Here is a 15,343-nt window from a genome sequence, read left to right as displayed (position 1 = left end):
GTTTTATGCATTAGTGGAGAATATACTTGAATGCAGGAAAATGAGGGAAGGAAAAATCTTATGGTCAATGTGCTTAAGTTAGTAATAGGGCACATCCATGGGGTTTTAAGGTTGGATCATTGCAGAAAAAATGCAGCAGATGGAAGCGCTCTTTCTTTCTCCCAGATCTCATTGGGTCAGCTTGCTTTCCTCTGTCTTGGTGGGACAAGTGTACAACCCTGGACTGCATTCAGCATGCTCAGCTATCTACTGCTCCAGGAATGGAGGCTGTGGTCCACATTTCTGATGGTTGGCAAGCTTATAAAGTTGGGGACTAGAGAAGTGAAGGGATGTTTATCTTACATTGGAAATAGTAATCTTGCAGGCTGCATTCTCATGGGTATTCTGTGCATACTCTTTACAGTTACCTGACACCAAAGCAGCTCAGTCCTATTTGTCCAGTAGCTCTGTCAGGTTGTTAGTTCTTCTTAATAAAAAAATGTGTATTCTGTCCGCAGTGGCTTTAAACAGCATTGAGGCTCACAAATTCTGAATTTGTCTTTGCAGCCTGCATGGGCATGTTAGATTTGCCTTCTTCCTAAACATCAAATATCATTGTCAGGCATCCTATGGACCAGTGGTGTTTCCATATTATCTTGTGCTCCCCTATCTGCTTTTACTGTTTCCATTGCTCTGCTGTGTATGGGAACAGGACTGTCTATTTATTACAGATCTCTTCAGAGCCTATTGCAAGGAGAGTTTCAAAGGCAGCATCTGCAGGTTCTTCCCTTGTGGTCCAAACCAGCTGGCAAGTGGCCTGCTCCAGTCCAAGGGTGATGTGTGTTAGTTAATATTGGTGTGTCCTGAGAGCACAGTGCTGTCCAAAGCACCCCAAAACTTCAAAGCTTGCTTTTCAGCAGGTCTGCCTTCAAAACGTGAAGGAACATGTCTTGAAGCAGTGCCATTTACTGACTCTTGAGAATAGCCCTAAGTAGTGGCCACACCCTCATTTCAAAGGCAATATATGGGGCCATTATCTGAGCAAATACCATGCATGTCACTGAAAATCCATTGATGATGATGAATTCTAGTTACTGATGACTGCAGCCAGATACAGAATGGTGAGCAGGGGGTAAAACATTAGCCCTTAAGCTCTGTGAGTTGCTCTCTGTAAACTGGTCAGGGTTTCGTAAGAGCTCAAGGAAAAAAAAAAGAAAAAAGAAGAGGTGAGGAAATAAGGAGACAAGGAAAGAAGGAGTAACGAAACTAAACAAAGCATCCTTTGGGGGGAAGGGAAAAGCAGATTAAAAGATTTTAGAAGAGAAAAAATTAAGGATTTGAACAGTGACAGAACCTTCTCTTTGCAAACTGGCAGAAAGATGTTTGTGTGTAGAAGAGTTAATTCTCTTCTGTTTGAAAAATCCCAAGAGTTTCAGGAAAAGTTGCATTTCTTGATTATTTAGAAACCGTCAAGGAGAAACATGCAGGGAAACTATGGAAAAAATATGCTGCTAGAACTGTTGTTGATCTGCTATGGGATGAGTGCATTTGTGTTTGAAAATGCTACCAAATGCTGACCAAGGTGAGCATAAACAAAACTGGTTTAGTGTCCTGAATTTCATTGCTAAGTGGGGTTAACTTGTATGAACCTGAAAGAATTCATGATTTTCTTGTTTGCAAGTAACTTGTGCTCATGTGATGTGATGCTACTATATACCACCTTTAAGGAAAAAAATGTACAATTCCAGAGACAGGCCATCAAGGTTTGATAGTCATTTTCATAAATTGGTGAAAGCACAATGTATTTTAGATAATTACAAGGGAAACTCAGTGCTAGAAGCAGAACACATTCTGATTTGCAAAATGTGGATGGATGATACTTCCCCTCCCTGCTTCCCTGCTTCACACCGTCAGTGAATATTCCTTGCTTGTGCCATCGCTGACCAAGATGAGCAGAGGCAGGTCCCTGCACAGCCAGCAGCCCCTGCAGCGGGAGCTGAGCCGGGGCTGTGCCCTGTAGTGCCTCCATCCGCCGGCCCTGGATGGGCTGCTGGGGGGAGCCTTGCCAAACATCCTCCCAACAGGGAATTTATGGAGTGACCTGAAACCACAGTATGCAAGTGTGCTGAGCATGGGTGATGGGGTCTTTTGTTTATTTGTCTTGTTCATGTTACAAAATAGAGGTGATGGAAGAAGGTATTTGTTTTCGTGGTCTTGACTCAGAGTGCCTTTGCCATTAACCACTGCCCCTGCCCAGCCTTTTCTGCAGTGCTCACTTGTCAGCTTTGACCATGTTCCCCAGAGTGAGATTTCTTCTCATTTTATAACGAGAAACAGGACATTCAGGTTTTTCCATGTGTTGCCACCAAAACCAATATTACAGCCAGACTCAGCGGCAATGATGGCAGCACACAATAATAACCATCTCACATGCGATTTAGATTAACTGCTTTTCTGTTTAGTTCATATAATGCCTCAACAGCATGATCTGATTTGCTGTTTTCACATAATCCATCATTAATTCTTTGAGTTACAAAATGACATTTTTTAGTAGCAGATGGAGGCAAACGGGCTCCCCTACATTCAGAAGGGAATTTCACTTTCTCCGAATGCAGTTATGTCACTTTGTCTGATAAAAATTTATCTGATTTTTATTTTAAATGTGGTTTCCTTTTGCAAGTATGAGGATCTTGGAGAGCAGTAATGCTTCTATTAGAAGTGTTGTCTTTAAGGCTGCCTTTCAGCATAGGTGGAACTGAGTGGTAATCACTGGCTGCAGACCTCCAGCTCTGATGGCAAGGGAAGAGAGGAGTAGGTGTTTCGGCAGCATGCACAGATTGCCTCCTCCTCCTCCATCTGAGGAAGCTGCTGTTGTGGCTGCCAGAGGAAACTTTTGGGCTTGTAGAGGACAGCTGTGGCACCCACATGGCTCCTGTCAGTGGTGGCAGCAACAGGAATAGGAGCTCTCCTACCACAGGCAGTACAGGAAAGCAAATAGGAGTGGCTCTTTGGGGAGTCAGAATTGTTTCCAGGGCTTGGAAAAAGAGGAAAAAGGGACTAAAGGTAAAGAGTTGCATGGAGACAAGGGAGGCTGTCTCCTTCTTGCCATTTCCATACATGAGAGGTGTAGAAGCTCTGCACCCACTCTTCCCCAATCTAGCAGTCCTTTGCTAATTGTCTTCCCCTGCCTAAAACCTTTCGGTCCATGCCTGCCCTCCTCCCCTTTTTTCCACACAGCCTGTTGGAATCTTCCCTGCCTCCCAATGAACTTTACTCTGCCATTGCTGAATTGCATTTTGCCACCCCACGAATGAAAACAAATTAAACTACTTTATCTCGATCATTTGTGCAGCAAAATGCAATTTGCTTGTTTTGCTGCCAGTCTTTGAGCCAACTCTGCTCTGGACACTTTTATCACTTTGCAATCTAATCTGCTGAATATCTCAGATCCTCTTGCATTGAAAGAAAATGTGTTTTTAAGACAAAATTTTTTAAAATCCAGCTCTGTATTTATGCATGCACAAATCCACAGTGATATACATGTCCTCATATATCTATGTATGTATATACGTACCTGTATAATAAATAAAAAATACATATCACACTTTGAAAGTCCACACCTAACTTGCTAATGTCAGCTACAGTTGATGGACAGCCAAGTCAGACTCTTTTTATAGTCCATTTCTAAAATGAAACCATAAATTTTAAACCCAGGCTTCATCATTGCAGAGAAAAAAGCTTTTCCAGCCTATTGATGAAATATAACATTTGATAGGATTTATGAGGCCCAGATTCAGGAGGATAATTTGCAGAGCACTTAAAGCTCCTTTTTCCTGCCCTTTGCCTTCCCTCCTCTCAAATACACATACCAAAAAAAGCCATTAGTAATGAAAAATTATTAAGGAAGATTTTTCTTGATTCCATACAAATGTCAATTTGTGAGAGAGAAAGAGGAAGCAAACAGTTGCAGGAGCTCTTACAGTAAAGGGGTCTAAGTAGAGCCAGGGTGATTATATGAGAGGAATACTGGCTTTTACTGATAAATGCATGGTGTGATTATTTGCTGTAATACAGTCATTTGTAATGTGTCTGTGTGTGTATGGTTTTTAATAGTTCCGGATGGAATTTATTTTTTTATCACATTGATATATTCACAAACCAGCCACACAAAGTTAAAAATAAAACCGATACCCAGCTTCTTGGTATCTTGATAAAGTTTCCTTCTGGCTTGTATTACCAGAGTGATAATTTCGGAGGAAAAACATCTTCTGTAACTTGTGATCACAGTATCTGTCAAATGGTAGGAAATGAAGAAAACTGCCAGACAGTGTCAGATTTATTAACAGCTCTAAGAAAACCAAAATTAATGCGTTTTCTCTTCTTTGATGGGTTGAAATGTCCATGTGCTGTACTTATCTTAATGGACAAGTGAAGGAAGTAGCGCTCATCAATTAAGTCTCTCATTAAGCTGACTACAGCTTAATCTGGAGCACATGCAGGAGTAGTGTGTGCATACCAGGCTGTACCCCCAAAGGTGTTGTGGTTATTGTTAAGGAGCACTCATCCCACAGGTGCCAGGAGCAAGCCAGCTTTGTGGTGCCTTCAGGGACATGGAGCTACCTGCTGGACGAGGGAGGATGCAGTCCTATAGGGCAGGGAGGGGGACAGCCATAGAAACAGGCTGTGCCAGTTGTGCCTGGGGAGCTGCTGGTCTGACTTCCATTGGGAAACTGTATTTCCACGTGTTCATAACCAACCTTCAACCATTTGGGTTGAAAGTGCCTATGTAGGAGGTGTGCTGAAGCTGAATTTTTATGGAATGAAGTAACAGCTGGGTTGGGGGGTTTTTGGAGGTGGGGTGGAGGGGGTGTAGCTTGAAGGAGAAGAAGACAAGGGGTTGTTTTGTCTGTGCAAAAAGTAAAAAGAAGGAGTATATATTCTTTCAACAAGAATCTGTAGTTTTTCCATATGCTGGAATGGGGTCTTTATATTTTGCAAGGGAACACAGCCTAGTCTTATACCAGACTGTGGCTTTTGCCACCCCTTGAACGGTGACAATTTGACTAAGTTATAAGATTTAGAGTACTTCCCACACACATGATAGAAACTTGGCTGCTAACTTCAGTAAAAGAGCTCATCCTGAACTGCCAGAGCCTGTACATGTTTTTCCAGTAGCAGGTTCTGGCTGCAGGGACCAGAGAGACTCCTGTTGCAGGAATGAAGAATGAGCTGAACAGGGCATGATCAGTGTTCCCAGGCCCTAACATCCCACCTTCCAGGGAAGAAAAGGGTGAGCTGATTTGCATGCCCTAAAAAATGCCAGGGGCAGGACAAGAATAGGAACAGAGGAGAGGCTGGAGCGCCTGCAGGATGGGGAGAATAAAGGGGAGTGCTGGGCCAGGCCATAGTTAAGGACAATATGTGGATGCTTCAAAGAAGGGAGAAATTTACCAGCCCGCAGGTTTGATGCTCTGTTAGTGTGACCAACATGAGCACCTCATTTGAACCAGTGCTGAAAGGAGGAAGTGCTGATGGGTGTCCCATGCCACCTGCAGCCCCATCCTCACTGGCAGCTGCTTTGTGAAGTGCTTCTGGGAGATGGGTCCCAAGGAGGGCTGGAAGGAGACATTCTGACCTAGGTGCATCAGGGAGGTGTTTCTGCACTGCAGCTGCCTGGGGGACAGAGATTTGCTTGCATGGGAGGCCAATAACAGGTAGAGGAAATTGGCATCCTTAGCTGAAAGATAGGAAGGGAAAGACTTCTAAACACCAGGATGAGAACAGGGAATTGAGGCAGCAAGACAAAAAGAGATGGGAAAGGATTTGTGAGGTGTGTCTCTAAACATAGCAGTTGAAATCGTGTGAGAATCATTCTGTAGAGTCAGAGGTGAACCTGAACCAGAACACTTGCTCTAGCATTTCTGGGACTCCCAGCCAAACGCAGGAAGATAGGCTTGATCTTCCTTTCCCAAGCAAGGTATGCCAAGAAATGGTTCTGTGATGTTTGAAGATTCTATTACTTCATTTTTTCCATTTTAATTTAACATTTTTCGAAGCAATTACTAAACAGGAGTAGGGCTTACCTTCAGTCTTAAATATCTCTGTTCTCCAAGAGGAAAAGTGGGAGTAACTTCCTATTAGAAGTGCAGTGGAGTTGCAGCTGTAAGGAGGAGCTAGAAAAACAACACGTCTGGAAGTCCATGAGCTTCCATTGCCGGCATAATGCAAAGTAATTAAGTTACACTGCTAACTTGAGGCCTTCAGGTTCAGAAATACTTCTCCAAAATGCAGTTTGGCTTAAAGTAAAGAGTTTAATTCTGTTGATGCAGAGCTGGTGGTGAAAGTTGGTTGAAGGAATGTTGACTCCCCAGTCTGTGAATGCAAACTAAACAACGGTGGTCCCAGGATCCAGCTGCACCGGGGGAAGTGCCCAAGAAAGAAGCCTGCTGGAAGGGTAGATAGGGTGACCTTGGCAGCAGCAGAACTTTGCAAAAATCCATCTACCACTTCAGCATCTGTCATGCTTTTTGTTGAGCAATAATCACGAGCTATATTTGCTATATATAATTCCTGAGAGAAGCCAGTGGTAACTGATGTTTTGATTTTTGAGTGCATTCCTGTGAAACTGCTCAAATCTCAGTTGTAACTTGGAAATACTGCCCTATCAGAGAACCAAAAGGAATTTACCTTCAGGGTTGTCCCCATGGTGAGATTGTCATAAAATTTTTAGCCCCTTGCACTATTACAGTGTAGAAAAATATAATTAGGCCTGTTTCTCTTGCACATCTGTTAAATGTTTCATGCGTCCTTTTAGTGTATATTCTGAATAAGTGAACTTTAGATCAGGATACTGGAGTTAGGATGTTCTGAAGAGTGTGTATGGATTATAGCCCTCTGCAAGAAGCCCCACATGTTATTAGAGTCATTCGGGCACACTCAGCAGTGCTTTCTCTTTGCTGTGCGTTTCACTCACAGCCAGCAAAATGTGTTAGAAATAATTTCATTTGTTGTCTTTCCTTTTCTTTAACTTGTAGTTGAAGCATTAAATGCTTTCTGTGTAAGGCTTACACGCTTCACCTTGCATGTGCCAGTGGCTTAATAAGAGCATCTGCTGTCTTTCTGTAGCAAATCTGATGATTTCTCTATGCACGTATATTTAGTTGTACATATAAATAGAATCCAGGCACTGTTAGATGCATATGAAAGTGTACGTCAGATTGAAATGGTAACATATGAGGTTTTCTGCAGTCCCATTTATGAAGTATCAAGTTAAAAACAAAGCTGTGAAGTAGCCAGAAAACTTTTTATTTCTGCAGCCAAAGGCATATGCTTGTACAGCCTAACCTAATTAGGTTTCTGATATGTTCTTAGAATGGTCAGTATTTCATGTGTTGTATCGTTGTCTGCGAGCTGTTTTTTCATTATTGGTTGGATTTTATGCAGCAGAAAGTAGGAAAGCACTGCTCCAGATGTCTGGCTCCTTTCACCGACTTTGTTGCTGTCTACAGCAAAATTTGAGTTTTAACTCTACAGAGCAAATTCCCTTTGAATCTTTGGATACCCTTAAACAGTATAGTACTGGAGTATGTGTAAATGTCTACAAAGTAGAGTGATTGGAGTGGCTGGTTTAAGAGGAGCTATAAAATGGTTCCAGCTGGAGTGCATTCTTGAGGTAAGCTCAAAATGCACTCCAAATTGTCAGCACACTACTCAGAAAAAACACAAGAAACAAATCATCTTTAGTGTGCTTCACTTCCCTTAATGCACATAAGGATAGTGTAAATGGAAGCTGGTCAATTTTCAACAGTTTGTGTAAAATTGTCCCTAGGTTTTGCTTCTGTACTTCAGCCTTTGTGAATAAATGCATCACATGGGGTTGTAAGTATACCTGGGTGTATTTCTGTGGTCATAATGCCGTCTATATTTCAATAAGTATTGTGTATCTGTCCATTAATATTTATATGGAACTGAGGGCTTTGGTTCTTGCAATTTTTAATAAACATTGATGGTGTTACTAGTTTATACAGAGCATTCAATATGCTCCATCAAAATGGCAGCTCTAATTAGGTTCCTTGAATTAGCTAATGGATTTTGAGAAAGATAGCTTACAAAGCTCTTACAGCTGTCCAAGATATTCCTGCCATGGCAGAAAGACAAAAGGCCGCTGGAAGCTACAGACTTTAAAGCTTTAGAAATGCAGCTGACAGTTAAAAAAGATAAATTACATTTGTATTTTTTTCCTGTAAAAGTCCTAATACTGGATTAATGTTATCTTTGTAGTGACCATTCATTTGAAACACCCCTAAAAAGCCAACTTTATGGTAAGGATGTGTTTTGGCTCTGAGATCTGTACATCCCTGATGCTTTGCACATGATGTAAATTCTTTTTTATTTTTAAAATGTAAGCTATATCTGTCATAGAATTACAGACAGAGAGACCTTTTTTTTCAGTTGAGGTTGAGATCTCTACCTCCTTTCTAGCTAGGCCAGGTATTAAAAAAGCAAACCACACAGAGGATTAGTTGCTGCCACTCTGCCAGTGGCATGGATTGGCATGTATGTAACGAAGAGCAGATGACATAGTCTCTAGTATGAAACTTGGAGAAGTAATTTCTGAGAGAAAATGGATAGTTACTCTGGGCTTTGTAGTTTTCATCAAAATATGTTTCAGAACAGGGGCAGCAGCATCTACTGTGAGGGAATTCTTAGATCCTCAATTCTTCTCTCACAAGGGCGTGCAGAAATGAAGACTGCACTGAATTGTCACCTTCTCTCCCTCCTGCTTTTGCTTTGTGTGGGGTAAAGAGAATTCCTGAGGGACTCTTGAATGGCTAATTCATTGGAAGTTTGTAAAGTAGTTATTATTTCAGCTTTAGTGATAAGTTTAATAAATGGCAGTGTGAAAAGCAATAGCCTGTAAGTGAAAAAACCTAGCTGCCAGTTGCAGGCAGGTGTAATTGCCTTTTAAGAAATAGACTTACATTTCTACACTAGAGTTTAGCATTCAGCGTTTGCTTTGTTGAATTGTTAAAGCTGCTGTAAATGGCGTTTGGAGGGCTGAAAATCTGCTCTGTGTTGATGTGACCTATCTATTGTAAATATGCCAGCTGCTTTACATCAGCAAAGTAAAATACCCCCTCCCAAGCTGTGTTGTAATACAAAGTGCCAAAAAAGGCAATTTAAGTACTTTGCCGTGTAAATCCAGATGAAATTACCTTGGAGAGAAGGCCTTCAATTATGCCTCACACGTGACTTCTGCATGATGGATAAAAGGCATAATTGATATCATCTTTAGTGAAGAAACCAGAAACTGTTGCATTGTCTAGAGGCTACTGAAAATACCAGGAAAATCTGCTTTTCATTATTTTCATTGTGTATTGTTTATAGAGAGTTTGGTTGTTGTCAGCAGCCGAGTCCCTAATCTCCCTGCTTTCCGAGCCCTTCGGAGACAAGTGCACATCTCACATCAACAAGACAGCAGTAAACTGGTCCCATGCCAGAAACAGACATTGCCATTAACCAGCCTGAACTGGAAAGGCATCCCTTTTTTATTATTAGTTAAGATCTGGTGATTGCCTTCTTTGATGAGGCACAAGACATTGAGCAGAGAAAAGGAAAAAAATCTCTTTTCTTTGAAATGAGGATGACAATCTGGCTACAAACAAGAAAATGTCTGCCTTTTTCTATTTCCTTTCTACTTGATTGCAAATAATGTGTTTCTGTTAGAGTAGCACATACCATATCTGCTTACAGTGAAGTTAAACTTCAGCATGCCAATTTTATTTCCATAAAACAACAAATTAGGCTATACCTCCCGTTATTTCTGGCCAGCTATGAGTTATACAACTATGAGTTATGAAGGAGAGTAATGGAGATGAGAAGTGGCTGGTTTGAGAAGATGATGCTCATTTGAATGTCTAGGCCGTCTGCCATGACAAACAGGAAAAGGTGTTGTATGTCATGTGAAGGGAGGGAAACATAAAAGGTTGCTTTGTGTCAAGCCACTGAGAGATATTTTATAAACAGTTTGGAAAAACTGAAAGTGATACAAATCTGTTGGTCTCAATCTTCAAATGGTTCTTTTGAGGCTTCTGTAAACATATTGTGAGCTATTTGGGGAAAGAAAAGGTTAATGACATTGCTAATTCATATCATGCAAGGTTCTCTTTCCTTCTTTCTTCCTAATGAGTCTGTAGGAACCTGAGAATATCATCTTCTCTCTTTCCACTAAGCTCCTAATGTCAGGAGGTCAGTAGTGATGTTACAGGGTCAGTAGGACTCAATTTACGTCCAGACAAATGGTAGTCATGTGCTGCCCTAGAAGGCTTTGACCTTTTGGACAAAAGTGGTTGTACTGCTTTTATGTTAGCCTAAAGAATTGAAAGGTGACAGCGTATGTTCCACTGAAGCCCAGTCATGATTTTTTTAAATATTGGAAAGCAGATGAAGATTCGGGCTTTAACAAATTTTGACTTAAAAGAACAGGTTCTAATAAATGTAAATTGCTTCTTCAGTGTAATTTGGTTTTCTGCAGTTTGTTTATGATTCTTTATATGTATTTATGTACATAGCAGCACATTCATCTAATGGTTCTCATGTCAGTCCATCTATGCAGACCTTCTCAGACAGTCCTGCCTAAATGGAACAAGGCTCAAAGTCTGCCTTCCGGTCACTTTGCACAGGTGTGCAAATCAGGTGTCCTTGTGGAGGCCCTCTCCATTGAGAAAGACAGGAATTGTGTATACATGGAGTATATTCCTGCCCAGAGCAAGAAAGCAGATGGTGTGGAGACCAGTAAAGCTATATGTATGGTTCCAGTTCCTAGAAAGATGTGATTCTTTGATTGGGTCCTCAGTATGGCGTGTGTGTAGCCAAAACCCAGGCTGGCTTTGGCTAAACATCAAAGGTGATTCCTGAACCTGCAAGGCAATGTCAGTGATGTCAGCAATGCAGTATTGGTGATGTCAGTAAGGCATTTCTGGCAAGTTTTTCCTTGCAATACCATTTCCTTACTCAAGTGCATATGAAAACAGCAAATGTTCGTTTCTTTCTAAAATCTCTTTCTCTTGGTGGTGAAAAAGATGAAAGCTGAAATATTGTAGGATTATGTTCTTACCATTGATTATCTTTTTATCACTTCCCACCATTCTTTGTTATTCCTTCTAACTATTGAGGTTGCAGAAATATCTTCATAAGCAATGTAATTCTTCAGGGTAGAAATGCAAGGGCCGGAACTGAAAGAGTAACTTACTCAAATATTTATTTGTTATAACTTCAAAATGGAAGTTTTTTATCCTAAGTGGAAGATACTCTTACATGCTCTGTTGGACACCCTTATACTGTATATCTTTGTAGACCACTGTGTTCCTGTCAGTATGTAAAATTAGTTTTGTTTTTTAGCAGGTTGTGAATGGAAGATTGTCCATTCTCTAGAGTCTGTGAATCATGTTTTGTCTTGGATTTATTTATTAATGGAAAATTCTCTAAAAGAATAATTTTTCTTCTTTTTTGTTTGCTTGTGTTGCTTTATTTTAACTTGGAAGCACCAGTTGTTTGCTTAGGGGGCTGACAGTCAGCTGGGTGAAATCAGTGTTTGAAAGAAGTGGCTGGCAAAAAAGCCCTGTGCAATATTAATGTGTTTAAGAAAACCACTGGAAACAAAATGTTTATTGCCTCTTTAAATGTATGTTTATGTATAGCTTTAAGTGGTTCATCTTACTTTGTATGCACAACACTTGTTTTTAATTCTGTATTATCAAGAAAGCTGCAGTAAGTAGTCACTAATTTAAAAAATGTCATTTTAACTTGAATGATGGAAATCCAGATTAGCAACTCAGAGGAAGAACACAGAGGAGATTTTACTGTGCAAAACCTGAGCCATACATGTTAAATGCTGATTATGGTGTTTGGATTCTTTGGGAAAAAAAAGCTAGTCTGTCATATTGGATATATAATAATACTGCTATGGTGCTAGTTCATCTCTCTCTTCAGAGATGATGGGGTGAAATTTCACAGTCATATTTTACATGATGTTGGAGAACTTGAAGCTCAGTCTCTGCTATGTTATGGTTCCATTTTTGTCTTGGCATGTCTGTTACAGCTGTATTGGTTGAGAGGCTCTTTCGAAGCAGGTCCCTTTGTGCTCACAGTGGGCAAGGTGTGCCCTGCATGGTGCTTCTGACAGCTGCAGGCACAGGGGGGAGATTTCTGGCCATTGTTTATCCAGTTGGTGGTACAGCCCCAGCAGCTGGGTTAGAACGATCATGTGGGTTAGAACAATAGCACAGAATTGTTTTTATCTTTCTCCCAAGCCAGAAGAAAGCTTTGGTTTTAAGGACTGTATTTAACAAACTACAGAATGACTGACAGGAATGTGCTTTTTCCTCTTTTGAATGTTCATGGAAGTTTTCTTTTTCTTTTCTATTAAAAAAAATCCCTTGCAGTGTGTGCAGCTTATTGGAAGAGCTGTTGAACTCTTAAGATTGTTTATGGCTTGGGATTTTGGACGTGTTTTGTTATTATTGTTTGAAATCAGCACCTGAGTCTTCATAACTCTTTTTGAAGTTTCTCAGAGATTTATTCCTACACATAGACATTGTTTTAAAACTTCCCAGTGTCAGCTGCTTCTGAATCAGTCTTCTTACACGTAGCACAATTTTAAGAAATCATTCTGAAATCAATCGAAGAATGCAGAGTGGACAGTTCTCTAAGAGTCTTGTGACACAGAGAAGTCTATGGGTAGATTAAATGTTGGATCCTGGGAATATGTAATGGTGGAGGGAATGGTAAATGTGTGCTTGCATGGTTCTCTGAAAAACATGTAGTCCAGCTCCAGAGCCATGTCAGGGAAGCAAGTGTGCACCAAATTGTAGACATGATGAGGACTGTAATAGTTATATCTCCTCAAGGAGAGAGCACTGCACTAAATGTAAAGCTACTGTAAAAGAAATCTGTCTGCTGTACTTACTAGGCTTGCTGAAAAGCTTCAGTAAGTGTCCTTAATAGAAGCTGACTTTGATTGGAGTATTGTTTTTATATTTCCTCTGTAAGTTCAGGTTCCTTTTCAGTATAAATAGTCATGCATCTGAAACATTTGAACTGGTATTCATCTGCTGTTTCCCTGTCTGAGAACTGCTATCTGATCAAACCAATATTTTTTAATTATGTATTTATAGGCAGATGGGAGAATAGTTTACAGTCAATGTATGATCTTCTCTGCAAATCTTGGAATATTGTGTTTGGTTTTTTTTAATATTGCCTTATCAGTTTCTTTTTTTTATTACTGATGACTTCATTCTGTTTGAATTCAATGCTTCAGTTTCTTTGGGGTAAACTAATAGATTATGTATGCGATATTTGCACAGTGCTGATTGAATTCATCTGGTGAGTTTGAATGTGGTTCATATATTCACATAATTGTCAGGAGCCAACTTGAAATTCAGAACTGTTTCATGAGCATTGCACAGGGCATCATATTTATCTCACTTTACTCAGGAATGGGTAAAACTTTCATGGTAAGCTAGAATGCAGCTCTTTCAAAAGCCAATGTCTTTTACATTTAAGCCTATAAACTGTGACAGAGAAAAGAAAAAAAATTGTGGATCTTTAGCTGTATCCTGAAAGTATGAAGCGGATGTACTGACCAACCTTCTTCCTACCTCTTCTCTTGACTTTTCTAACAAGTTCTGAACCTGCTGGCCATTTTTGACCAGACTTGACTGGTGACTTAATGTTCAAGAGATACTGGAACACTAAGTTTTGTGAAAATAAGCAGCCTGCTAGAGAGGCCCAGATGAATGCTCTTGCTGGAGAAAAACACTGCAGTGTGAACCATTATCAGACACGAGAGAACCCACAGGAGAGAAGCACAGGAAATCAGACTTCACGGAGCTGCTTGTTTCCACAGAGATTATGCTTGTGTTTTCACACTAATCCAGATGGATAACTTTCCATGTGCTGCTATCTTTCATTCAAATGTTCCTACTCATTCTCTTGGTTAGGGTTTGTAGTTTAATACAGCGTGGCAGAGGTTTGCCAAAGCAAAATCTGTCAGGCACTGTCTTGTAACATATATCATCAGCTTGAACTCTGCAGCACCACCTCCACTTGCTGGCTCAAAGGGTTTGAGCAGAAGGACATTCACCTACACGAGATCTACAGTCAGTGGAGCACAGGCTCCTGTTACTGTCTCTTGCAATATATCAATCTCAGATTTAGTTTAAGTAGGGGGCAGAAAACCCAGCCTGTGTGGTATTTTCAGATTGCCTCTTCAGCCAAAGAACCTGGAGGTAGAAAGTGGATGTGTGGTCACTAGACCACTGGTGACAGGTTCTATACAGTTTGCAGAGAGGTGCAGGGAGCCAGATTGGCTGGAGTCAAACTAGACCTGTTGCCTGTATTTCTGTGTTTCCCTCTTAGCTAGCACTGCTTTGGGCAGTGGTGTTGGCAAAGCAACAGGGACAATACTTGGGGCCTTTTCTGTATGTTAACAGCCCTCATTAAACACTTTATCTGTACTCACAAGTAATGTCAGGGGATTTCACAGGTATTGTACTGCTCATGAGCTATGGACCAAGCTTCACTCTTCCAAGTGATAGTCCCCATTAGCTAGACCTCAGTCTCAGTATTTTGCAAACTGGAAATGGTTCTCCACTCTTTGACAAGAATTCATGCAAGAACCAATCCTATCTGTGGAAGGAATAAAGGTGAAGAGGGAATATACATTTTTTTCCTCAGTAGTCCACAGAGTTTGTGCAAGATTTCTGCACTGACTTGGCAGATCATGAGAAAAATTTCTTATACTATGGAAGATTTGGGTCAGTCAGCCAGGGAAGCTTGAAACCTCTGGGACTTTGTAGAGTGGATGGATAACATAGGTTCCAGGAAAGGAAGTAATTAGATTTTTGATGGAAACATACTGATGCCACAAGTAAACATTACCAATCCTGACTGCATTTCAGTTGCATTTGATGCCTACATTGAATTTCCCTTTGTTGGTAGTAAATTTCTAACCAGCCTAGATTGCCAATAGCTACTAGAAACTGACTGTTGTTGAACTGATAGGTTTATGTCCAATATTTTGTATGTGCTGTCCACATTCAGTTTGCTGTGCAAATTCTGTAAAGGCTTCCCTAGATTCTGGCACAGTCATAGTGGAGTGCAGTGTAGCAAGATGCTCTACTGAGTCTGCTCATGTGCATAAATCTCTGTCTCTGTAGTCCACTGTTGGCGAGGCAGAGTTAAGATTATAGATTAGGAGAATATATGGTGATGTGCTGCAATAACAATGGTTTGAGTTTAGGAGCAGCCACAAATTAATTGTATAATTAATAATTCCCTGTGAATGCCAGTAAATGCCATTTAG

The 15,343-nt window shown here is 40.6% G+C and overlaps 1 protein-coding gene across 7 annotated transcripts in view; it reads left to right on the top strand.

Moving 5' to 3' along the window:
- PARD3B (par-3 family cell polarity regulator beta) overlaps positions 1-15,343 on the top strand; it is a 398,314-nt gene that overhangs the window by 330,639 nt on the left and 52,332 nt on the right. The window lies entirely within an intron of this gene.

Source organism: Lichenostomus cassidix, chromosome 7 (genome assembly GCF_008360975.1).
Source record: "Lichenostomus cassidix isolate B80296 chromosome 7, HeHo_3.0, whole genome shotgun sequence".
In the NCBI taxonomy this organism is placed as follows: domain Eukaryota; kingdom Metazoa; phylum Chordata; class Aves; order Passeriformes; family Meliphagidae; genus Lichenostomus; species Lichenostomus cassidix.
This window is presented reverse-complemented; position numbering and strand designations above follow the sequence as displayed.